This window comes from Dermochelys coriacea, chromosome 11, assembly GCF_009764565.3.
Source record: "Dermochelys coriacea isolate rDerCor1 chromosome 11, rDerCor1.pri.v4, whole genome shotgun sequence".
Lineage (NCBI taxonomy): Eukaryota > Metazoa > Chordata > Testudines > Dermochelyidae > Dermochelys > Dermochelys coriacea.
The window spans coordinates 42354592-42380181 of record NC_050078.2 but is presented as its reverse complement, the minus strand read 5'-3'; the positions used below and the strand labels follow the sequence as shown (position 1 = coordinate 42380181).

The 25590-nt window shown below is 39.3% G+C and overlaps 1 pseudogene; it reads left to right on the top strand.

Annotated features, from left to right (window-relative positions):
* Positions 1-25590, top strand: part of LOC119863514 — a 224216-nt pseudogene that overhangs the window by 8306 nt on the left and 190320 nt on the right.

Below are 25590 nucleotides of genomic sequence, written 5' to 3'. Positions count from 1 at the left end.
TGCCAGAATATAAACAGCTGAAATGATCCATGCTGATGTCATTCTACTGAAGTCTGTGGGGACCTGGTGGTTTTGTACAGTTGTGTACATAATGGGAAATACAGGCAATAATCTTAATTCTTACTTCCTGCTTCACTTAACAAAAGAGGAGAGAGAATTTCATGATATCAGTTGTGGTTTGATTTAGTTGGAATTAGGGGCACTTTAGACCATTTTCTTAAGAATTAATAAACAAACCCTTAAAAATTAATCCCATTCTGTTTCTATTTAGTGCCATGTAGTCACTGCATGTTTTTTAAGACATTATTCAAATGAGAAAAACTGGTATATTTTTGAATGAACATGTAATAAAAATTATTAAAAAACAGATGCTGGAGAAATAAATCAATATGCTGATGATGATCTGTTTCTGTATCTGATGTTTAGAAAAATAGGGAATCTATACTTCTCTTTTAATTCTTTCCTGAATGTTCATTACTGAGAAGTTTTTCTTCTGTCTTTGCTTCATGGGTGTGTGCATATCTGTACTGTGTATGAGTATGTACATACATAATAGTTAAATGGAAGAATAAGGGGATCTGCCTTTAGGGCAAAAGCTCACATAGTCTGATACAATTATCACCTTGCTATGGTGAGATGCAGGCATAGCTGTGTGATGAAAGATTGTGCAGTGACTGACTTCAGCTTCCAGCATCTCTCCTTCACTTTCATAAAGATTCAAAGATTCTGACTCCTAAAAACTGATATCTCAGGGTAGCAATAGTAACGTTATGAGGGAGACTCTGGTTCTGTTTGTTCGTCAAACTGTCTAGAGTGGCTTATAACTGAGAGTGCCTACCTCAGGGCAGGTTTCAGAGTAGCAGCCATGTTAGTCTGTATTCGCAAAAAGAAAAGGAGTACTTGTGCCACCTTAGAGACTAACAAATTTATTTGAGCATAAGCTTTCGTGAGCTACAGCTTCTGCCCTCAAGGCAGACTGTCAAAGAACAGGGCACAAACTGCAAACTTGTTGAATGTTCTATAGTTAGATTTCACCAACCCACTAACAAATGTGAACTCCTAAATTACTATAACAGCCTTAACATGGAGTCACAGACAGTCCCCTGGGGCACTCTGGTCAATCTTGCCACCTGGGAAAGCTTGTCTCTGTGGTCCCTTACACCAAAAATCACAATAATATTCACTTACCCTAGGTCAACTGTACTTCGGATCTCAAATCAAAGACAACATTTGTGCCAATCATACAATAAACAATCTAAAGATTTATTAACTAGGAAAAATAAATAAATTATTTACAAGGTTAAAGCAGATCAACATACATACAAATGAGTAGGGCCTTACTAAATTCTCAGCCATGAAAAACACTTCATGGACCATGAAAAATGGTCTTTTGTGTGCTTTTAGCCTATACTATACAAATTTCATGGGGGAGACCAGAGTGTCTCAAATTGAGGGTCCTGACCCAAAAGGGAGTTGCAGGAGGGTCGCAAGGTTATTTTAGGGGGGTCGCATTATTGCCATTCTTACTTCTGCGCTGCCTTTGGAGCTAAGCATCCGGAGAGCAATGGCCATTGGCCGGGCACTCAGCTCAGAAGGCAGAGCCCCGTCAGCAGCAGTGCTGAAGTAAGAGTGGCGATACCATACTGTGACATCCTTACTTCTGCTCTGCTGCCTTCAGAGCTGGGTAGTGGGAGAGTGGTGGCTGCTGACCAAGAGTCCATGATGGCATGGCATACCATGCCATCCTTACTTCTGTGCTGCTGCTGGTGGCAGCTCTGCCTTCAGAGGTGGGAGGGGGCTCAGGGTTGAGGCAGAGGGTTGGGGCTGCGGGGGGGCGAGGGCTGCAGCTGGGGGTGCAGACTCTGGGGTTGGGCTGGGGATGAGGGGTTTGAGGTGCAGGCTTTCCTGGGGCTGCAGAGGGGAGAGACGTCACCCCCAGCCCTTTCACCATAGCAGGCTGGGCCGGGGGAGAGGTGCCTTTCCCTGGCTGTGGCAGCTCTGGATAGGGTGACCATAAACAAATGTGAAAAATCAGGACGGGAGTGGGGAGTAATAGGAGCCTATATAAGAAAAAGACCCAAAAATCAGGACTGTCCCTATAAAATCAGGACATCTGGTCACCCTAGCTCTGGGGTTGGGGCCGGGGGAGAGGGGCCTCTCCCTGGCTGTGCAGTCCTTGATAGCCTGCTGTACTGTCGCATAGCTTAGTGGGAACTTAGGGTAACAGTAATGCAACCCCTTCTACAATAACTTTGTGACCCCCTCCCCACTCCTTTTTGGGTCAGGACCCTAAAATTACAACACCGTGAAATTTCAGATTGAAATATCTGAAATCATGACATTTATGATTTTTAAAATCCTATGACCCTGAAATTGATCAAAATGGACCATGGATCTGGTAGGGCCCTACAAATGAGTTACAGCCTTAGGTTTCAAAAGATAATAGAAACTTCTGTAATAAGTGAACTCTGTATGTCCTTTAGGGCTAACCCAAGCTAAACAGCTGGGGACCCCATGCTTATGCTTAGACATCTTCGCCCTCAGTCTTCACTCAGCACAGGGATAGCAATTTATCCTTAAAAGGTATTTTTATTCCCTTTTCCCCAGTGTTCAAGCTGTAATGGGATAAGGGCTTGTGCACATACCCTCTTCAGGGTTTGGGAGAAGCAATCAACAAAGTCTTTTGTCAACAATGGCTTGGCTAATGTCTAGACCTTTTTTCGTAGGGGAGGAGATAATACCTCTTGTGGAAAACTAGTATTTCACATGTGGTAATGCTTCTCCCCTGACTATGGGAGATTTACAGTCTTAGTGAATGGTTTTTATAGTTACAGAGCAAACATTTAAACTTATAACGTGGGCTACAGATGATGTAAGTAGGCTTAATATATGCAGCATCCCAAAAGCATTTCATAAAATCTAAACACACTTCTGATATCTATTTTAACAATACTAACACTTGGCTGAGCCAGACTTGTTTCCAGCTGTGCATTTGTCACTGTTCAGTGAGGCCTGGAGACTTGGCATGAGCTGGCATTGGTTCTGCCAGCATCACACTGTTCCTTTTCTCTAATCTATTTATTCTTTCTGACAAGAGTGGGAATGCTGAATAGGAAAAAGGACTGCCTTGCATAGAAGCAGCTACCAATCCAGGAGCCTGATTCTTCAGCCACAGGATACAACAGGATACAATGACTCGTAGCCTGTGATTGGAGAATAGGACCCAGATGACTACATAGTGGTGTGATGGGGTCCAAACAGAAAAGAACTATATTGGTGAGCTTTGTCGAGCTGGTTTGGGTTACACTGGCCCTAGCCCTCCAAAGGTTGTGCTCTATCTAGTCCTATTTAGCTTTAAGATTGGTTGTGGTAAGGGACTTTCCCTCAAACTATATCAGTCTTAACCATAGAAGAGTTGCTACTCAACTATATGTGCCGTGCAAGGGCCAGGGCAGTAACTAGGAGGAGTGCAGGGATATGCCTGGAGTGTACATTTCCCCAAATAGAAGAGGTTAGAGTAGGTCATAGCCCTGTCCTCTCCCCCCTGCACATCCACCAGTGAAGCAAGCCTATGGCGTGGGCTGCATCATCTGGCAGGACTGTGCAACTTGTGCAATTCCTCTGTGCAGGAGGGGAGTAGCATGAGCTCTAATCCTTCCTTGAACTCCCTGTGAAATAGTGAGCACCTATTCCGGGCTGTGCTGGTCTAACCCAAAATAGCTAAACAGTTTAGAGATGGATCCAAACCAGACCATGGCTCTTTATATCCCCAAACTATGGGACAGTTCAGATCAAGATCTGAACTCTCTGGCTTGATGCTCTTCCTGCTACAATCCACGTTACAGCTTCTCTTCTCAAAAAAGCTAGGTACGTGCACCTGGCTGAATTCTGCTGAGATTAATAATCTCTGCAATTCCACTAATTTCCAGGGTTAATTTTTTGAAGGGACTCTAAGACTGTGATGTTACTAAGTAAAACATCTGTTCTTAACTCAAGTTAGCTCAGTTGCGGTAAAAATCTGAGTAGACACACGGCAGTTTGTGGTTTTCACATGTTAGCAGGCAGAGTTAAAGACTAAACTTCACCCATAGTCTTTAGTGCCACCTGCTCACTCGTGTGAAAACTACATTTTGCCTTGTCTTTACTAGGATGGTTAACTCAACTTAGCTAACATGAATTAAAAACTCACCTTTTTCTAGTTAAGACTAGTCTAAATGTGCTTGCATAGTTATTGAACACTATCATTTCTGTACTGATTGATAGAATCTAAAACCTGTTTGCACCCCATATGCACACACAGTGAGGGTTTTATGAATGTGTAGTTTATATGTAAATTCATTTGTATGCACCAGTGATAATGAGCAAAAATTGCCCATGCAAAGCTGTGCATGTGCAAATTCTACAACCTAAAATAAGTGGTTTTGTAAATAAAACCCAAGAAATTAAATAACATAAATGAAACCTGAAGAAAAACTTTTTGTATAATTCTTGACATAATATAGTCATTATTGTTTCCATCATAAATAGTCTTTCAAGATGTAATGCTCTCTGACATCTGTGATTCAGGGCCAGGCAAAATGATAGTTTTGCACTGTTCTCTACCTGCAGAGACACATTTTGACCCATCTAATTTTTCCACCTCTTTGGAACAGACCATTGGTCCAACTTCAGTGTTCTGTGTCCAGCAATTAAGCCTACATCTGGTGCTTCACAGAAAGACAAAAATTAAAACACTTACCCACCTGCATAATGTATCAAGAATAGTTTTAGTTTCTTGAATAGAAGAAGAGCAAGAATGTATTCAAAGCCAGTTATACTCTTGTTTCCATAATAACTTTTTTCCCTACAGGTCTTGTCTAATTCACATTGCTCTTAAAAACTCACTTCTGCAGCTCTGACTGCAAAAATTAGTCTAATTAAAAGAAACCCTTTCATCCACCAAGACATATGTGCAGTATGCTTAAACAGGGTAACTGCATGTTCACACTTCTGTAACTTGTTTCCTTCTTTCTACTCTTCCTGGCATATGCTATAGCTTAATTTGTCTGTCATGTTTATCAATTAGATTGGAGAGAGAGTCCTTCAGGGCAGGGACCCCTCTACTCTGTGTTTTCTGTGAAGTACCTAGCACTCTTCTGGGTACTATAAAATAATCATCTAATAGAATGTTTGGCTACTATAATAGTTTTCCAGCAAAAGTAACACAGCATTTTGACTATCGAATGCATCTGATGAAGTGAGCTGTAGCTCATGAAAGCTTATGCTCAAATAAATTTGTTAGTCTCTAAGGTGCCACAAGTACTTCTTTTCTTTTTGCGGATACAGACTAACACGGCTGCTACTTTGAAACCTAGCATTTTGACTGTGATCAAACTTCATATATTTGCATTAGAAAATACTCCAGAGTCCGTGAATTGCATAGGCCTAGTCTTCACAATCTCCCCCACCCTCCATTATATTTATGAAATACTCATCTCCACAGGCAGTTAGGGGACATGTAGGGTGTGAAAAGGGCTGAGGGTCGGTACAGAAAGCATTATGCCTTGTTCAGACAAGCAACGTGTTCCATATCTTGTGCCATTTTCATCTATGAGGCTAGGCTGCTCTTTCACATGAGGATTTTGCTTTCTCTAGGATTATCTGCTTTGTGCTGCTCACTCATAATATCATCAAGCCAAGGGGCATTGATGAGTGGGGCACTGACACTCTCCATTGGATCTGATTGGAACAGGCTCCAGTCTTGCTACAGTGCCTCCAATTTAAAGTGTATAACAGACCCGGTAAAACCACACATAACATTGAGCTTCTGGATTTTTCCAGGTGGAGGATTTTCCAGTTGGAAGCAATTATTTTGATTGAACAAACTGGTTCATTAAGATAACATTACTACTGCTAATAATACTTAGCTTGTTTGTATGGCACTTTTCATCGGGAGATTTCAAAACAGTTTATAAAGGAAGGGATCATTATCCCAATATTACAATAGGGTTAAGTCTAGTGGATGTGTGATTAGCACTCTGTGTTGTCACATAAAAGAATCAAGTTTGATTCCTAGGTGGGTAGTCTCACTCCTTGAGTTGACAGGAATTGGGAATATAATGGAGGCATTGGAATAACTAGTAAGTATGGAGGACTTGGATATATAGAGGACTCTGGACATACTGTATACCAGATGTATAAGGCAGCATGAAGCAATTAAGCATGTGAACATTTTTTCTAAGACAATATATTGTATGGCAAGTTAGCCATTTCAAGTGGCCGAGGTAAAGAACTGTCAAAATACAAGATACTAAAAACATTGATACAGGTGAAGAAGGAACTTGGAAATATGCAGTTCAGGTTTTATTCAAATATTCTGGACCTTTGGACTTAATTCTGAACTAGTCTAAGAAGCAATTATGGATGATTCCATCTGTGAACTGCACACTATTACAAGTGAAGAGTTCAAACTTGGTTTAACTTACTTTGCAAAATAAGCACTACTAGTTCATTATCGTAACCCTGGTTCAGATGAAAATGCAATAGCAGTGTCTGCATTAGCAGCATCTACATGACTAAGCAATGAAGAGCATTGAGAAGAAAAAGCTTCATACAGTACCGTATGCTCTTTTGGTGTCACACTGCCTGGCTGATTTTGAGCCTTTTTGGTACTTGATAGCAAGTGATTTTATCATTGCAATGGCATTCCCAGGCACTGGTAGAATTTGGGGAATGTCATTTTCTCCATTTTGAACCACGGTACATGGCTATAAATAGTGCAGAGGGCTGTAAGATGTCAGGGAGGAAGCAAATTCTTTTGACCAATTTCTTGAGAACTAGTGTAATCACTTTGAAGTTAGAGAAGTTTAAAAACCAAACGCATGTTGTTATGGATTCAGACAGATAATGTTTCCCATTGGGGCTGGCTTTCTTAGTGTGTCTGTTGAAGTTATTAGGCTGTCTCTTGTTTTTCCTCTGTGTCCTGTAACATGCATTCTTCTAGCCAGGGGAGATGAGGCTTTGAAATGCACCAACCCCACTGAGGAATAACCTTTGCAGCACTCCAATTCTGGGAAATCTGGGACTGGGCATGTCGGAGCAGAGCCCTGTAGATCTCTGTGTAGTGTACTGCTAGGTAACTGACCTGGTCCCCAACTTTGTGTTTATCCTAGGATAGGAGAGATTATATCAGTGACTCTGAGGAACCTCCTTTTCTCCTGCTTTACATCTTCAGCAATTAAGGCCATACACAATCCCCGGATATCCAGCAATGGAAAAAACTGATTCCAGTGACCATTAATACTATTCTGTGATACGGTAGAGCTGCTGTTGTAGAGTAATATTAATCAGTCCCTTTCCTGATGAAAAAGCATTCTGCAGGCCTAAGGAGCAAGAGAGCCTCTTGACTTTTGGGGAGGGGCAAACTAAACTGGTTCATGTAAATGTAAGCAGGTCTGAACTGCAAACCTTTCTTAAAACTGAGCCCAAATCTTTTTTAAGCGAGGTTTTCAAATTTTGATTGTTTTCTATAACATTCATGTATAATCATCGGAATGCATCCGATGAAGTGAGCTGTAGCTCACGAAAGCTTATGCTCTAATAAATTTGTTAGTCTCTAAGGTGCCACAAGTACTCCTTTTCTTTTTGCATAACCCTATTGCTATTCTGACAGCAAAAAGTCAGAATTGCAACCTCCATATATCCAAGCTGTTAAAACTCATTGGTTTTGGTTTGTGTAGATTTGCAGCACTTGAATTTTACTTTGACTTTTGAATTCAAATTACTACTTAATTGCAAAGCAAAATTCAGCCCAAGCCTCTAACTTTCACCAATTCACATGTAGGTTTCACCCAAAATCATAAATCAGTTCAGACTCGCTTAAAACTTGGTCCAGGTTTGCCAGAAGTAAATATGGATCCAGTCGGTAACCCTGGATTGGAACATGCTGACTGGGCCCTTTTAGGAGAGTAACAAGGACACCTTCAAAAGATTTTTAGATTAGCATCTGACCCTGTGCCTTCTTATCTGACCCAAACCTCCAAACATTTTGCAGCTTGCCCATTATGAGCCATAACTATACCCTTGATTGATGTTGTTATAAAACCAGAAAACAGTAGATTCCCAGCTGGTGTGTAAATTGGCATAGCTCCCTGGAGGCTTTTGGTAGTAGCAGAGGATGTGGCCCTTATTGTGCAAGTGCTAAACTGTGATGTTGATAAAGAATGTTTCTGAAGAAACCATTATAGTCAATCATGTCAAGAATCCACACAAGGAGTGCTTAAGTAGGCCTTGATAAAATGGAGAGCATCAGCTCTAAACCTGGAATCGTTATGGTCTATTGTGTTAATAATCTGCATGCTAAGAAGTAAAATTCCTAGGCCATGACAAAACAGATACAGATTCAGAGCCATTATGGCCTATTATGTCAATAAGTCCCTAAGTATTTATTTGCATTATACTGTAGATTGCAATGGACCCTGAGGATCTGTTACACTCTCTTGTGTGGTTTCAATCTTAAATCCTTTTGCTGCACACTGATAGGTAAATTTTCTATGGCATTGTCTACAAAGGGAAAATTGACTGGCATAGCTATTCCAGAAAAACAAAAAGAAAAGGAGTACTTGTGGCACCTTAGAGACTAACAAATTTATTAGAGCATAAGCTTTCGTGAGATACAGCTCACTTCATCGGTGCCACAAGTACTCCTTTTCTTTTTGTGAATACAGACTAACACGGCTGCTACTCTGAAACCAGAAAAACAATTACACTATAATTCCGCATAATTTAGTTATTCCAGAATAATGCCCTAGTGTGGATTTTATTCTGGAATAATTACCCCACTTCCAGAGCAGAGTAATTATGCTGGAATAAAGTCACTTTTATTTCAGAATAGTGTCTACATGGGGAGTTATTCTAGAATAGTTATAGTGGAACATTAATTCTGGAATAGCTATGCTGGTCAATTTCCCCATGTAGACAAGCCCTTAGATGCTTCTAGCAAGAGCTTTCCTTTTTGTCTGAGTATTGTTAAATAAGAAAATCCATGAAAATACTTAAACCCTACATTCACTTAGATTAATGTTTAATCTTAAACAAGAAAATCAGAGCTGAGAGAGCATCCATAAATCTCCTTATATCCCTTTATTTCAGGCTTCTCCAAACTGTGTGATACAATAGTATCATAGGTTTCAGAGTAGTAGCCGTTTTAGTCTCTATTCGCAAAAAGAAAAGGAGTACTTGTGGCACCTTAGAGACGAACAAATTTATTTGAGCATAAGCTTTCATGAGCTACAGCTTACTTCATCGTATGCATGCATAGTATCATACAGAATGTGCTGCAGTAAGTAGGCACAGTGTAGTGTGAAAAGAGTATTAACACCTTATCTACAGCTATGTGGATGTGTCAAACTTTTATCTTAATTTTTTTTTAAAACTTTAAAGCTATTGGACCAAATTCAGCTTCAATATAAAGGGGGATAACTTTTTTGATAACTGCCATGGACTTAATACTTGCTTACATCAGTGTTGAATTTTGGTTCATTCTCTTCTCAAATTTAGGGAGTGTTGTCTTTCTATAACACACACTGTATTTTAGCACACAAAATCAAGAATATAAATCCTCAGATTATATTTCAGCAGGATTAGGTTTTAAATTTTGAAAACTATTTTGTTGCATTTGCTCATTATATGTATTTATACAGAAACCTGCTTTCATCTTCAGCTGCTGCAGTCTGTGTTTATAGCCAATATTGTGTTGTGGTGGTATTTATTTTTATTTTTTACATGAATATTAAAGACTGGACAAAAATCCCATGGAAAGAAATGTGTTGAGCAAATGGGAAAGGTAGCTCAGAAGACTCCAGAGGGGATCATTTCCCCAATTACTATATTGTGTTACTACTTGAAATAATTTCTTGCGTTCTGAGGGCCCTATATTGTACCAGTAGCTAGCTCAACAGTGGTCCTTAGGAAGAATTTTTTGAAAGCAGTTTAGAAATTTAGGCATCTAAAATTATGAGAGACTATTTACTAGTTCTTAAGATTTCAATAATTTTTATTTACTTATTTTCCTAGATACGATGCGGCAAACAAGTATAGTAATTAGTCGCCATAAATACGAGCCAGAAAAAGTGTGCGGCACACTTTTGAATATCTGCCCTTTATGTAGGTGTCTAGCAGGGAATTGGAGGCCTTTTGAAAATGTAAACTCAATTGTGGGCACTGAGCTCTTGAAAACCTGGCCCAGAATGATTTTGAAAAATTGACCCATAGTGTATGAAGCCTTCAGAGTCCAATAATCCTCACGTTTCTTTTTTTTCCATTTTGTGATTATGTCCTAACAAATGAAAACTCTTGATAAAGAAATCCAGACCTGGGATGTTAACGTGGGTTTAGAATCAACCGTTAAAATTTGTTGGCTTCCTTTTGGGCTGTGAATCCCTTCAGAACCTTGCCATCAGGAACAGGCATTGGCAACAACTTATGAATTCAACAGTGGTAAATGTTCTGGCATTGCAAACTAAAAGGAACGTTGACTAAGCTACAGAATTTTTAGGTGTATATTTGCATCTCAGAAACACCTTAATTCCTCAGCTTTCCTTGGCAAGGGATGTCATGAATGAAGACACCACATTAGGGGTCCTGTTAGCTCTTCAGCTGCACAAAGTGGAAGATGAAATAGAAATATTGTGGATGAAACTGTGAAAGAAATGGCTATAGAGGACATAGCTGCAGTGGGCGTCGTACAATAATAATTCACTTATGAAAAGGTAGATGACAAACTGAACCTCTGATGTTTCACAGGTTCTTGTGGAGATTAACCCAATCTACTGTGTCATGGACATTTCATATGAACAGTATCATAGCACAGGCACTCCTTTGGTGTAATCTGATCAAAACCTCAGAGACATTACAAGACAGCCAGGCAATGGTTTATTTTTATATTATCCAGGATTTTCAAGAGTTATTGAATGTTATATTCGTGTTTTGGATTGTCACCCCAGTATCAAAGAGATTGGGGATATTGAAATGATATTGCTCTTGAATAATCAATTGTAGTGAAGGACGTGATGTAACTATGGAACATCTTGCCCTATTTTCAAACAATATACAGAATTGTAAGCTAAATCCACTGCACTAAAACTGTTTTGGTTTCACATAAGTAATATAGGATGTAATCAAGTGCCCATTGAATTCAACAGCTGTCTTTCCATTGATTTCAGTTGCTTTGGATCATACCAATAATAAATAAATTATAGATTCTGCTAGAGCCTGGGTGCCCTCAGCTCCCCTTGATTTCATAGATATTCAGCACCTCACAGGAAAGGCTCAATATTTCACAGGATTAATCTCCAAGGATGGGTGATATTGTGTTTTGTAATCAGCAAGGGGTATCTTTAGGTGATCTGGAACTGGATCAAAGCCTTTCAACAATAGAAAACTGCTGGATGCCTCTGTATTCATTCACTATTTTTAGATCATATATTTTTTTAAAAGTATATGAATGAAAACATTTTGAGAATGCAAGTGACATAAAAATGACCATACTGGGTCAGACCAATGATCCATCTAGCCCAGTATCCTGTCTTCCGACAGTGGCCAATGCCAGATGCTTCTAATGGAATGAACAAAACAGGACAATTATCACATGATCCATCACCTGTTGTCCAGTCCCAGCTTCTGACAATCAGATGCTTTAGGGACACCCAGACCATGGCTTTGTGTCCCTGACTATCTTGACTAATATCCATTGATGGACTTACCCTCCATGAACTTAATTCTTTTTTGAATCCAGTTATACTTTTGGACTTCACTGCATCCTCTGGCAATGTTTTTCACAGATTGACTGTGTTGTGTGAAGAAGTACTTCCTTCTGTTTGTTTTAAACCTGCTGCCTATTAGTTTCATGGAGTGATCCCTGGTTCCTGTATTACATGAAGGAGTAAATAACACTTCCATATTTGATTTTTCTACTCCATTTATGATTTTGACTTCTATGATATCTCCCCTTAGTTGTGTCTTTCCTAAATTGAGCAGTCCCAGTCTTTTTAATCTCTCCTCACATGGAAGCTGTCCTATGCCCCTAATCATTTTTGTTGTCCTTCTCTGTACCTTTTCCAGTTCTCACATATCTTTTTGAGATGGAGCTACTGAAACTCCATGAAGTAGTCAAGGTATGGGCAGACCATGGATTTATATAGTGGCAAGATATTTTCTGTCTTATTTTTTATCCCTTTCCTTATGGTTCCGAACATTCTGTTAGCTTTTTTGCCTGCTGCTGCACGCTGAGCAGATGTTTTCAGAGAACTATCCACAATGACTCCAAGAAATCTTTCTTGAGTGATAATAGCTAATTTAGACCCCATCATTTTGTATGCATAGTTGGGATGATTTTTCCAGTGTGCATTACTTTGCATTTATCAACAGTGAATTTCATTTATCATTTTGTTGCCCAGTCATCCAGTTTTGTGGGATTCCTTTGTACCTCTTCGCAGTCAGCTTACAAGTTTATGGCTGGGGTGATTGAAGACAAGAAAAGTCATAGAAATAATAGACCAGATGGGGTTGCTTGAAAAATTAAACATCTTCAACAAAGGTTAGATTCTCTTATATTAAGTATGTTCCACAAGTAGAATTCCCAATCAAATCAGTGAAATACGTGCATATAAAGTGGCTGCAGAAACCAAGTCTTATATGTGAAAATGGTAAAGAAATGATAGAAGATGCATATCTGAGAGATGATAGAAGATGCATATCTGAGAGATCAGGGCTGGGTGGATACCACAGAAGTTTTCCACAAATATTTGCCCACTTTTTAAATGAGTTTTGTTTCATTCATGTTTTAGCCACATTTGGGTTTGCTTTATAAATATTTTGGTAGATGAGTTTACTGGCAGGAATTTTTGCTGTAAGAATTAATTTTAAACTAATAGCACAATGTTCATAGAAAAATATCTCTATCTTAGGTACTCATTGCTATAACATCTGGGCACCTCAAAATCTTTAATGCATTTATCCTCATAATAGCCCTTTTATGTAGGGGAATGCTATTATCCACATTTTACAGATGGCTAACTGGGACACAGACTAAGTGACTAACTCAAAGTCAACAGCCTGTGGCTGAGAAGGAAATTGAACCTGGGTCCTAGGTAGGGATCCTAGCCATCCTCTGGACCATCCTTCCTCTGAAAACAAGTGCTGAATTTGAAATCACAAATATTTTACCTCCAAGTGTTACACTCATCCAATCAAAGAACAGAGTCATAGCATTTTATCTTTTTGCATAATCAAAACATTTGTATTTCAAATGTTGAATATTTGCCAAGGAACTTCTCCTGAAAAAAGTACAGAGCAAGAGTTTTCTGCAGAAATTAATAAGTGAATAATCTGAAATCATGTAAATCCACCTGAGAAACGTGATCAATTTGGAGATCATTGACAAAATGTGTTTTTTTTTTCTGAATTATTTGCAAAGCTTTCATAGAGCTCCATGCACAGTGCAGGAAGGAATGAATGCCTGGTTTTGATTTTGAATTCTGATGTGTTGTGCATGCTTAGTCATGTCATTTAACTTTCCTCTATTTCAGTTTCCCCATTTGCAAATGGGGTTAATATGTACCAACTTCCCAGGGCTCTTTGAAAGGATTAATTCATTATTTAATTGCTCGTAAAGTGCTTTGAAGATGTATAGAACTGTAAGATAATGAAAATTCTTTGCAGTTTTATAACGTCGTCTATCTGAGGAACACAAAATGTGTTCTAAACATTAAGGTCAAACAGAAAGTTTGTGGCAGAGACAATAAAAGAACCAAGACTTGTGGTTCCTGCTAGACTAGTTTGTGTGCCACAATAACAATCCTCCTTCTTGAGGTGTTACTAATAAGTAACAATAACTGGCCATATATTTGTTGCCTTATGCGCATGTGTTTATAGACGCATTCTTTGTAAGAAATCCTTAGCAGACTATTTGGAGGCCAAGAGATCAGCTTTTCAAGATTGTATTTTGTCTCTGCAATGAATTTAGTGGAAATAGTTTCTGAAGGAACTGACCCATTGCAGGCAAACTTTTCATTCTTCATGATTTTGTTCTTCTATTGCTGTTGGTGTCCAAATGAAATTTATTCTAGCTGCAATTTTTTAATGCATATCAACAGATTACCAGATATTTGCTGAAGCTATTTGACACTGTGGGTGACCTTCAATTTGATGAGAATGTTGAAATACAAATGACAGTGGGAATGTACAGTACAGAAGAGGAGTTTGTACACTTTTCAAAGCCCTGGATCTGCGAAGGGCAGGTAAGATAACTGGGCGGCATACTACTTGCTTAGTATTATTGTGACACACAATGCAGGGAAACAAATTATTTTAGAAAACATAAGGGCTCCATCCAGAATGCATTCTGCTGCTTCTGGGGGGAGAAACCACAGAAGGAAGGGTGAATTAACTGGCTACATATGCCCAGCCAGGGTAGATGGAGCCTGTCTGCCACCTGACCTGAGGGTTACTAAACCATTTAGCAGAGAGGAAGAATTTACGAGAAAGGGGATGTCTTCTGGTCTTCCTGCCCTTTGCTAATCAGACAGGGCATGGTAAGAAAGTGTTCTTGAATGCTTTTCCTTCCCCCTATTTCTGAGGGCTGATCTGTGCCACACAGTCACACTAGATAAACAAAGATTATTGCATTATATTTCACAATAATACTAAGCGAGTAGTATGCCACCCAATAACTAAAGGTTATTTAATTCTAATGATCACATAATTAGAAGAGATTCAGGTTTCAGAGTAGCAGCCGTGTTAGTCTGTATTCGCAAAAAAGAAAAGGAGTACTTGTGGCACCTTAGAGACTAACAAATTTATTTGAGCATAAGCTTTCGTGAGCTACAGCTCACTAATGCATCCGATGAAGTGAGCTGTAGCGCGCAAAAGCTTATGCTCAAATAAATTTGTTAGTCTCTAAGGTGCCACAAGTACTCTTTTTTTTTTTTTTTTTGAGAACAGATTCAGTTACTTTGGTGTGTGGAGACTTATTTTTAAATAAAAGCATGGATGTGCAGACTTGCAGTGAAATAACTAAATCAGTTTAGGAAGCCAATTTAGTTTAATTGGCACAAGTGGACAAGCCTTGAATGGTTTAGTCACCCCAAGGCAACTGGAACATTTAAGAGTCTGACCTGCAGACTAAAGTATTGAGAGCAGAAGTGGGGGCTGGTCTGGTTCTATCTAATCTATCTTAAAAAAAATAACAAAACATTTCTCCATCAGCAAAGGGGGTTTCACCAACATTTTCTGCAGGAAAATATTGATTTTTTTTGGCTGAAATTTCTGTCAGGAAAATCAAACATTTCATTTTGGGTTGACATTAATCTCTGCGTAAGCCACCGCAGTGCCTACTGGGAGTTGTAGTTTTTTTCAGCTCCCCATTCTCCCCTATGGGCCCTGCTTCCTGGCTGGACTATATTTCCCCCAATGCACTGTGCTCTCTCCCTGTGGTTGAATGGGAGTTCCAGCCACAGAGGCATAACAATGAATCATCGAAGATGTAGGCTAGCCAGTGAGCAAGGCTCATAAGAAAGAGTGGGGGCATGAGAAACCTGAAACTACAATTCTCATAAAGCACAGCAGCAGCTCAGGCAGATGCAGAGATTAATTTCAATCTGAAACTAAATGTTTTGACTTTTCTGATGTTGAAATTTTTTGGAACTTTGTGTTTTATAAATTTTTTTAATCTATCTTTTTGGTCCCCTTTCAGGATGAAATCAGATGAAATATTAGAATTTCCTGTGAGATGAAAATTCCATTTGTTGATCAGCCCTAATATGGGGTGTGAAAGAGAATGGAACTTAAAAGTAAGAAGGTAGACCTGACCCTGTTCTTTCCCTGATGAAAGTGTATTATTTTCTTTGGGAGATGCTGGTCCTTGATTCCCGCTAGCTTCCTTTCTTTATTTTCTCTCCCTCCCTAGTGCTATCAATTGTCTGATCTTCAGGCTCAATTTAAGAGACTCCAAGCAGAAACCAACTAAGGTCCTACCCTCATTTGCCTCCTGTGTTTTCATACCTTTCTCAGCAAGATCAATCACATTGAAATCTTTCAGGCTTTTAGCTAAATAGTGCAGTTAAAAGAAAAAGCGGAACGGTTGAATTTTACATTTTCCCAACGTTTTTGTTTTTCACAGAAAATGGTTAATTTTATGTTTACATTGAAATCCCTGCTGCCTGAGAAAATAATACAGCCTTATCCATTAGTAAGTGTAGGTGAGTCAGCTACAGTGCCAGCTTTCCCATGCTGCTCAACTACTGATTTTGACCTTCATGTGAATGGATCACTCACTCGAGTGATGAGAGTTAATTTAGTCTTCATAATAGCCCAGAGTTCAACCTTTTCAGAGCAGAGATTGTTTCAGTGAGGCCAAATTATATGCAATCGTTGAGTAATATGAGCAGTGATCCACCGCTGTGTCTTTGGATACAGTCCACTAAAATCATTTTCTTAATAATGGTAGGGATTATAAGGAGCTCAACTTGGTACTATACATTGTAAATTGTGTGAGATGTACCCGCATGTGCAGAAAGTGCTGAGGGAAAGCTAAATTGAAGAAATATGTTTTTTGGTTAGTTCTGTGGACATTCCTCTCCCTTGTGGGATGGGTTGCCAAGGTATAGCTTGAGCTCCTGTGAAAGTTCTGACTTTCATATTCATGAGCCCCTCTATAGCTTCATTGTAAACCAGAGGAATGTAGTTGCTGTTGAATATCGTGGAGGAAGAAATCATCTCTCAGCTATCTAGGGCTAATCCCACGGTGGGTTTTGAATATCAGGACCTTAAATCTGTGGCCTTGTAAATCAACAGGAGGTTTTACAGAGTGATTGGATTTATTCCTAAACCTCAAGCCTAGAAGTCACAAATGGATAGTTATAGTCAGGACTATGTCCAGTAGAGTTGGATGCAATCTTCTGGCCAGTCACAGATGGATGTGGGCATTGTGTCTGTTTGGGCCATATGCCTTGTTTTCTGCTGGAAAATAGACTTGAAGAGGTGTCCAGAAGAAGACAGATGCTTAGAACATGATAAATCACACCTCTAGCATGTTAAGGAAAACCAGCATTCTGCCTAAAGGAAATGTTGTTTGAGGTGTTTAGAAGAAACAGTGTACAAAATCATGGAAGGTATGGGCATACCATGGATTTATATAGTGGCATGATATTTTCTGTCTTATTTTCTATCTCTTTCCTAATGATTCCTAACATTCTGTTAGCTTTTTTAACTGCTGCTGCACATTGAGCAGATGTAGCACCATATAAAGACAAGCCATGGAACCAGTGGGTGTTGATTATCCTGCCCAAGTGGTTTTGATGGGCAGTCAGATCTAGTAGGCTGCTGATGTTGGAATTGCCTTTGAGCTTCTTGAAGAGGGGGGTTGAAACTGCTCTGAAAGATTATAGTCACAAAGAGGTGTGTGAAAGTGAGATGCAAGTGTAGAAAGTAAGATTATTAATTGCAATTTGACACTGTCCCCCATAGTATCTGAAGGCTTTACAAGGTTTAAGTTGAAATTTTCACTATCTTAGTAAGGAGGTCACAAAACCATGCTCCCCTACTTGCAATTTTCTTAGGGAACAAGAAAAAAACAGGATTTAGGTCCTGATCCTGTTATGAGCCCTGTGTAGACCCTTGTATCTGCACAAACTCTCCTTGACTCCAGTGAGATTCTGCATGGGCACAACAAGGATCTGCCTTTTCAGATCTCGTTGCAGGGTCGGGGTCTCAGTACATTAGGAAGGCTGGGTCAAAGAGGTGTTTAATCATATTTTTGTAGAAAGCTAGTTTGAAAGTCACTGTTCCCAAACTTAAAAAGTTCTGCTATCAGCCACCATAATGTTCACAATGGCCAAAATTTTTATATTTCATAGAAAATATATTGTGCTAAGACCTGGACTTCCCAACTTGTGCTTAGGCTTATCTGTACAGACAGTAGGTCCAGATGTTGGGCTGCTCCCAAAGAGCTCTCTGTGCAGCTCAGGATGGGGAGAGTGCGAAGGTGCCATTAAACCACCTTATGCCCTGATGATAGACATCCTGTGCTGATCTGGTTCCTTGGGATAAATTAGAGCAGTCTTCAATCTGCTCTAGTCTATGCGATCTACCATAGCCCCCAGGAGTTACAAAAGGCAGGGATTTCTGGGGAATAGGGGTGTCTGAGCCATACCCTCTGTCCCCAGGCCACATCCCTTACAGCAGCAGGTGGGATGAGGAGTGTCACAGGACGTCTGGTGGGTCTACACAGCCTTGGGATTCTTTTATACAAGGCAAATCCTCCAGTGGCCAGATCAACCTGCTTTTCACCAATCGTCTGGCACAAAGCAGGCTTACTGTTAGAGAATCAGGGCAAAACATGTAATTTTTTTTATGGCAGCTGTGACAAAAATAATTCATATTCATTTCCAAATATAGTAATAATATTACTGTACATATGCTATGTGTTAGATGTTAAACACCTAATAAGTTAACCACATAGCACATTGATGATGTAGTAGTGCAAATGATACTGCAAACCAGTGTTTGTTCATTTGGAAATGAAGTAATGGCCACTAGCTGTAGAGTGTATTTTTGTTACTAAAGAAGCAAATTAAAATGGTAAGAAAACAATACCATTATTAGTTTGCAAAAGTTATTTGCTTTGATTAAAAACACCAATAAATGTGTCTTGGTACAAGAACTGCACCATTTAGCACTTGACATATAATAGGTTTTCTCTCCCCTCACAATGTAATATCTCCATTGAAATATAATTATATTGCAGATTGCTCAACTGAATGCCCTTATAAACATGCTGTTAAGGAACTCACTCCAGTGACCGTCACAGCATCATGACAATTTGCACAATTGATATACATTCTAGGGATGTTGTACCCAACCTTAAAGCAAAGAAGGTAATTTGTTGCACAGCAATTACCATAATGCATTTTTAAAAGCATAAAATAAAGAATACTTTCATTTGTTGTAAAAGGTACTTTGGATGCTTATGTATGGCAATGACAGAATATTTTGATTCAATCAATTTTATCCTTTTTTTTCAGTTAGATAATTACATTTACCAGTTAAAAATGCCATTTAAAATATATATAGATACTTTGTCCAAATGTTTAAAGATGTCTTTAAAAATGTATGCTGTAATGTGACAGCAGGTTTCTCATTAATCTAGCTCCAATTACGATCTGTTAACAATTAGTATAAACATGTACGTTTATTAGATAGCTTGAAAGTTTAAAAGTGTATGGAAGATAATACAGCAGTTGTGTTACGTTTTCAGATTCCATTTCACTTTTGGCCAGGTTGTCCCTTAGTGTTTTCCCATTTCTCTTCTTGGAATAGCCCCCTTCCTCCCACTAAAAAAAGGGGGGAGAAGGAAGAGAGAAGACTAGATGTAGGGGCTGTTGATCTAGGCCAGGGCAAAAGTCTGTGGAAACTTGGAGGAAAAGCCCACTATACTAGTAAGTGATTTTTTTAACTTAACCTTTTTTGTGCTACTTTACTGGAACAATAACACCAGAATAAAACTGCAATAATGAGCCTCCTGACATAAAATCAGCCAATCTGAAGAAAGCTGCAGTTTTTCAGAGTGTATAATTTAGAAGGCTGAATTTTGTCCTGACTTAAGTGGGGTTGAACCTGTTGGAGGTGAGGGCAGAATTTGGCCCAGTTTTGCCTCCCTAGTCAAGCTAGAGCAAAAGGAGCTGGGTGTGGAAAGGCTTCATGGGAATAAACATACTTTTTTGGTGAAATGCTGAGTACGGTACAGCTGGACACTTCAGATAGGGGAGTGTCATAGGAGGTGTGGTGAGTCTGCACAACCCAAGGATTCCCTTATACAAGACAAATCCTCCAGTGGCCACGTCAAACTGCTTTTCACCACAAGACTTTTCACTGATGTCTCCTAAAAGGAATTACAGGACTTGATCCTGCAAGGTGCTGAGCATTTTGGTCTGGAGTACTCAGCTGCTTGCAGAACTGAGCCCATATTCTCTACAGATGGACCATTAGGTGGGTTAGCCCTTTTTAATAGCTTCCACCAAGGAAAGGCATTATGATCTGTATACAAAGAGAGTCCTCTCCTGTGAATGATACTGGGGGATAGTCAGAAAATGTTTTGCAGTCTCTTGGCAGAACAACCTGATTGCTACATGGGCTCTTTCTGGATAGTTTTATCCAACAGGTTTGTGTAGGGAGAAGGGAATGCAAAATATCTAAATCTGCCACAACTTCTAAGTTATGCTTAAAGTTTGCAAATGTAAACAAAACCCTGAGATCACCATATAAAAATTAGATTTCAAATCATACTTGCTGGGTTATGTAATTTATGCAACTTTCATTTTTTTACCCTCGAGATTTCCAGTGGAGCAGTATTCACCTGTTGTCTATCACAACTATGCCACAGATGGGATGAGGACCAGGGAGACTGTCTTGTAAACATTTGTGATGCTCAGTTTCAGTTTGTGATTACTCCTCTTACTGCTAGATAAGGACAGTGTTTAAAGATCAGAACCCAGGAACTTTAACAAGGGGTCATAGAATCTCACAAGCTATAGAGGTTCTGACCTTGTGTATTCCTATTTAATAAAATAGTGCCCTATCAGATATTGAATATTGTAATGCATGGCTGTCTGGGACACTTGGACCACTGGCAGTACTAAATTTCTTTGAGATTATGAAATTTAATATAAGGCTAATTTTTTAAAAAAATTAGTAAACAATCTGTTCTGTTCTCTTCAAAATTTTTCCTACTTCATCCTTTATGTTGTACTGCAACAACATGATGACCTGTTCTTTCTGAGTGACAGTCGTTCATTAGCAGAAACCTGTAACGTAGAACACTGCTGGCCTGCCTCCCCCATGCCAACACCATTACCACACATAGAACACCACCCCTAGCACACTCTTGGAGGAATACTGATTCAGTTCAAGAATTCTATCTGTCAATTTGAGAACATGGGGACCAAAAATTGGTGACATATGTTGAATTATTAATTGAAAATGGTGTGCTCAGCCTTAATAATTGGGAGTTGGGTCATTTATGTAAAAGTAGGGTTTTCTGAGAAACCTCAAACACTTTGAGTGTGGCCGGGTAAAGAGTGCAAGATGCAGCCCAAAGTAACTCTTGAGAGTGAAAAAACATTTTACTTAAAAGAAAAGAAAGGATAAAAGACCTCAGTAATTATTTTAGTGTGTCTATAATGAAAGCTCTTTGTCCTGGACAATGGTCTTTTAGCCTTGTTAACTGGTATTCTGCAAAAATGCGTAAAATTGTTACAGTTGCTGAACAAAATCCATTTGACTGAGCATAATCACTTTGTTGTGGTGTGAGGCATAATAGCAGTTGCAGCGAAAATTTGAAGCAATTTTAAATATTCTTTTCACTGAAATTGTTTATCCACATTGCCAAAGCCTTTAAGGAAGTACTGATGTTTTTCACATTGTCAGGAGCAGCTGTGTTGGTCTGCTGTGGTTGTCTACCCAATAACTAGGCAGATGGTAGACAGTAGCTGAGGTGTGTCTGCTGTATTCATAACTAACTTTTCTGGCTTGCAGAAAGCACAGCTGCCACACTATTATGATGATGATCCTTATGTATTTCAGACATGGGAGGCCTTATATAGAGCCATGTGCTTTGAAGGAGGTGATTAAGGTCTTTAGTGCATTGAATGAGCACTTACATAATCAAACTGCCGAGTGGTATGAAAATATGAACTCCTGGTTAATTAGAATTTTGGATAGGGTTAGGGCAGGAGGTGTTCTGTAAGAACTGAGTAAGATTGTTTGCCACAGATAAAAGCATCTTACTGTTAATATATTGGAGGATGTCCAGTAAAGACCACTACAACAAACATTATATACAAATGAGTCTGCTAAAAGAATACATTTATTTTACCTCATTCTATATCTGTTTTTTAGAGTGATGATAGTAAATGATGACCTGTAGAGAAATGAGTGGATGATTAAAACCAGAGATTACCCCACCTAACTACATTTCAGGGGTGGCAAAACTCTGTCATCATGTATGAACTTTGCCAAGACAAAACCAGAGCCAAGTCTGGTCATGGATCCATGGCCTATAGAAATATAGAGCTTTACAGTACCCCAGTTTCTGCTGCTCACTTGATAGAGTCGTTAAAATTATGATTTCCTCATTCTTCTTCTTGCGTAGTAGGATGTAACATGAGAGAGTTGGAAGCAGTTGAGCAGGTAGGGGTAATAAGTAGTGGTTGGGACCCGAGGAAGCAATGAGACACTGACAAGATGCTCCAATTCCTGTTGATCTGAGGAGTTCGTTCATTCTACCTCAAATTGAAACCATTTTCCTTGCTAATAAACCATTTCATCATGCTAGTGTTAGTAGAAGGGACATGCTGTTGCTAAATAATTAGAACCCAATCCAAGTAAATGGAAAGACTTGCACTAACTTCAGTGGGTGTTGGGTTAGGCTTCTTATGACTGAGTGCTATTTATCAATTTATCCCTTCCCTATGTATACTTTTTCAGATCTCTCTGAAAACTGTCAGGTACAAAATCATAAGAAATTAATATTGGTGGTATTAAGGTCTCTATCATGTTAACATCCTAAGCCCTGAGCATTAACCTTTCAATTAATATTGTGCTATTGTTAAAAATTAAATTGAAGCAATTTATTCCATGAGTCTTTACTGACAAGTTCCACCAGTTTCAAATTAATTGGTGGGTTCAGTTCAGTTCCTAGTGTGTATGTACTACCCCAGAATGACCGTCACCATTCATTGTAGTCTAAATAAAGAGTCAAGTATCGACTGGATCTGGAGATTGACTTGTCCTCTTAATCTTAGACTAACCCTTCAGATTAGTTTAAAGTACGTTGCCAGGACAACATGGGGAATCTTGCACTGCTGGGCATAAAGGAGATGATTTCTGTCTCTTAAACTTGCTAAGAAGGAATGTTGTCCCCCAGCAATAAAAATATCTAAAGAAATAATACCCCACAATTCTTTCAGAGAAGTTAGATCTTTCAAGGCATTAACAAAAGTAACATGAATTTGAATTGCTATCATAAAATATCTTTTCCTTCATAATCTGTAAGGAATTTCAGGTGACTTGAATTAGGAAGCGGTGGGGGTGAATGTATTCTTAAATTCCTGGTACATTGAGTCCATTGCCTGGCAATCTAACTACAATACCCACCTGCTGAAGTGAAAAAACAGATTGACAGAGCCAGAAGAGAACCCAAAAGTCACCTACTACAGGACAGGCCCAACAAAGAAAATAATAGATCGCCACTAGCTGTCACCTTCAGCCCCCAACTAAAACCTCTCCAGTGCATCATCAAAGATTTACAACCTATCTTGAAAATGACCCTCACTCCACAGATCTGGGAGACAGACCAGTCCTCGCTTACAGACAGCCCCTCAACCTGAAGCAAATACTCTCCAGCAACCACACAACCAAAAACACTAACCAGGAACCTATCCTTGTCAACAAAGCCCGATGCCAACTCTGTCTGCATATATTATTCAAGTGACACCATCATAGGACCTAATCACTTTAGCCACACCATCAGGGGCTTGTTCACCTGCACATCTACCAATGTGATATATGCCATCATGTGCCAGCAATGCCCCTCTGCATGTACATTGGCCAAGCCAGACAGTCTCTACGTAAAAAAATAAATGGACACAAATCTGACATCAGGAAATCAACGTTCAAAAACCGGTAGGAGCATACTTCAACATCTCTGGCCACTCAGTAAAAGATATAAGGGTGGCAATTTTGCAACAAGAAAAGCTTCAAAAACAGACTCCCAGTGAGAAACTGCTGAGCTTGGCTAATATGCAAACTAGATACCATTAATTTGGGTTTGAATAGAGACTGGGAGTATCTGGGTCATTACACATATTGAATCTATATCCCTAAGTTAAGTATCCTCTTGTCAACTGTCTAAATGGGCCATCTGATTATCGCTACAAAAGTTTTTTGGGGGGGATGGGGTTCATCACTGCTGATAATAGTCATCTTAACTAATTAGCCGCTCACAGTTAGTATGGCAACTTCCAGCCTATCTATCTACTATCTAATGTTCCATTCTATGCATCCGATGAAGTGGACTGTAGCCCACAAAAGCTTATGCTCTAATAAATATGTTAGTCTCTAAGGTGCCACAGTTCTCCTGTTCTTTTAACACAATCCATCATTTTCCATATGTCAATTTGTAAAATATAAGAACCATAACTTGTACATGATAGAAAACAGCTGATAAGAAAAGACAGGAAAGGCTGGCCACCTGGGTGAAATCTAGTGGGAAGAGAGAAATATGATCAATATATCTTAGTAGAGCTCTGGAATCAATGGCCCAGAGGAGGGTGTACAAGAGCAAACAAAGGAGGTTGCCTCATGGGCTGAAGAAAAAAGCTAGCACATCATGATCAGGAAAGGACAAAGGAAATAGCCTGATCCCTCAGAAGCCGATGGAGGCAAACCTGCAAGCAAAGTACAAGGTGAGCAGGTTTACAGCAATAACAAAAAGTACTGTAGGGTTAGAGGGTCATGTGGAGATGGTCACAGAAGAAAGCAAAAGTACTGTAGTGCTAAGGGAAAACTTTTTCTGGAAGCCACAGATATCAGAAAGCACACTAAAGGAAAGCCTAAAGGTGAAGGAGATGAAGATCAAAGGTGGAGTAGAGGACTAATGAGCTGGAAGAAGATTTAGAGCAAGCAGGAAGACCCACCTGAACAAGCTAGCATGAGAGATGAAAGAACACAGGATGGTAAATAGGAGAAGCGATTTCTTCAAGTTGGTGAACAATATCAGGGGTAGGAAGCGAAGAAATATGCCTGAATTGAGACAGGAAAAAGCAAGAGGTGCATCAAAGACATGGCCTGGGAAAGTGAGGGAATTGGTGGTGAAAGTTCTTACAAGGACACCTATATTTGGAAAGAGAAATAATTCCTGTTTCCTCATTATGGAGGCCTGATGGTAGACATAGCTCCATAGAAAGTAAATAGGATTGATTTGCAGATCTAGAGGGGAAAGCAGCAAGGATAGATGGAGTCTTGGAAATATATCGAGCCACAGAGTATATACTGTGCTGTGGAATTCCTTCATAGGGCATCATGATCATGTTGTCTTTGCAAAGGTCCTTCTCTGTTTTCACAGTGCTAATTTCATTTTGATTTAGCGATTGATGTTGGCTATAGGGATCAGATTAGACCTGTAACATTTTCATTTTGCAAGTTCCTTCACTTCTCCTATAATTCAGTACAATGTGTTGGGTGCCATTTAGCTGATTCTGATGATTGCTTTTCATTTGTGCTTGTTAAAGGTATCCGAGCAGCAGGGGAAATGCCAGCATCACTTAAAATCTCTCGAGATTTTAAGAAAATAAGAAAGGTGAGCTAGAGGTTGCCATCTAATATGAGACAATCCAGAGTCCTCCACTTCCAATAAAGAAGTAATCTGGCCAACAACAAAACAAAGTTCATATTTCCTGATTTGATGTTTTCTCATGTTCTAGTTATCCGTATCTTACTTGTTAGTTATTTTCTCCAGATCATATAACCTGTGGTACTGACTTTTATTATCCTTAGGTA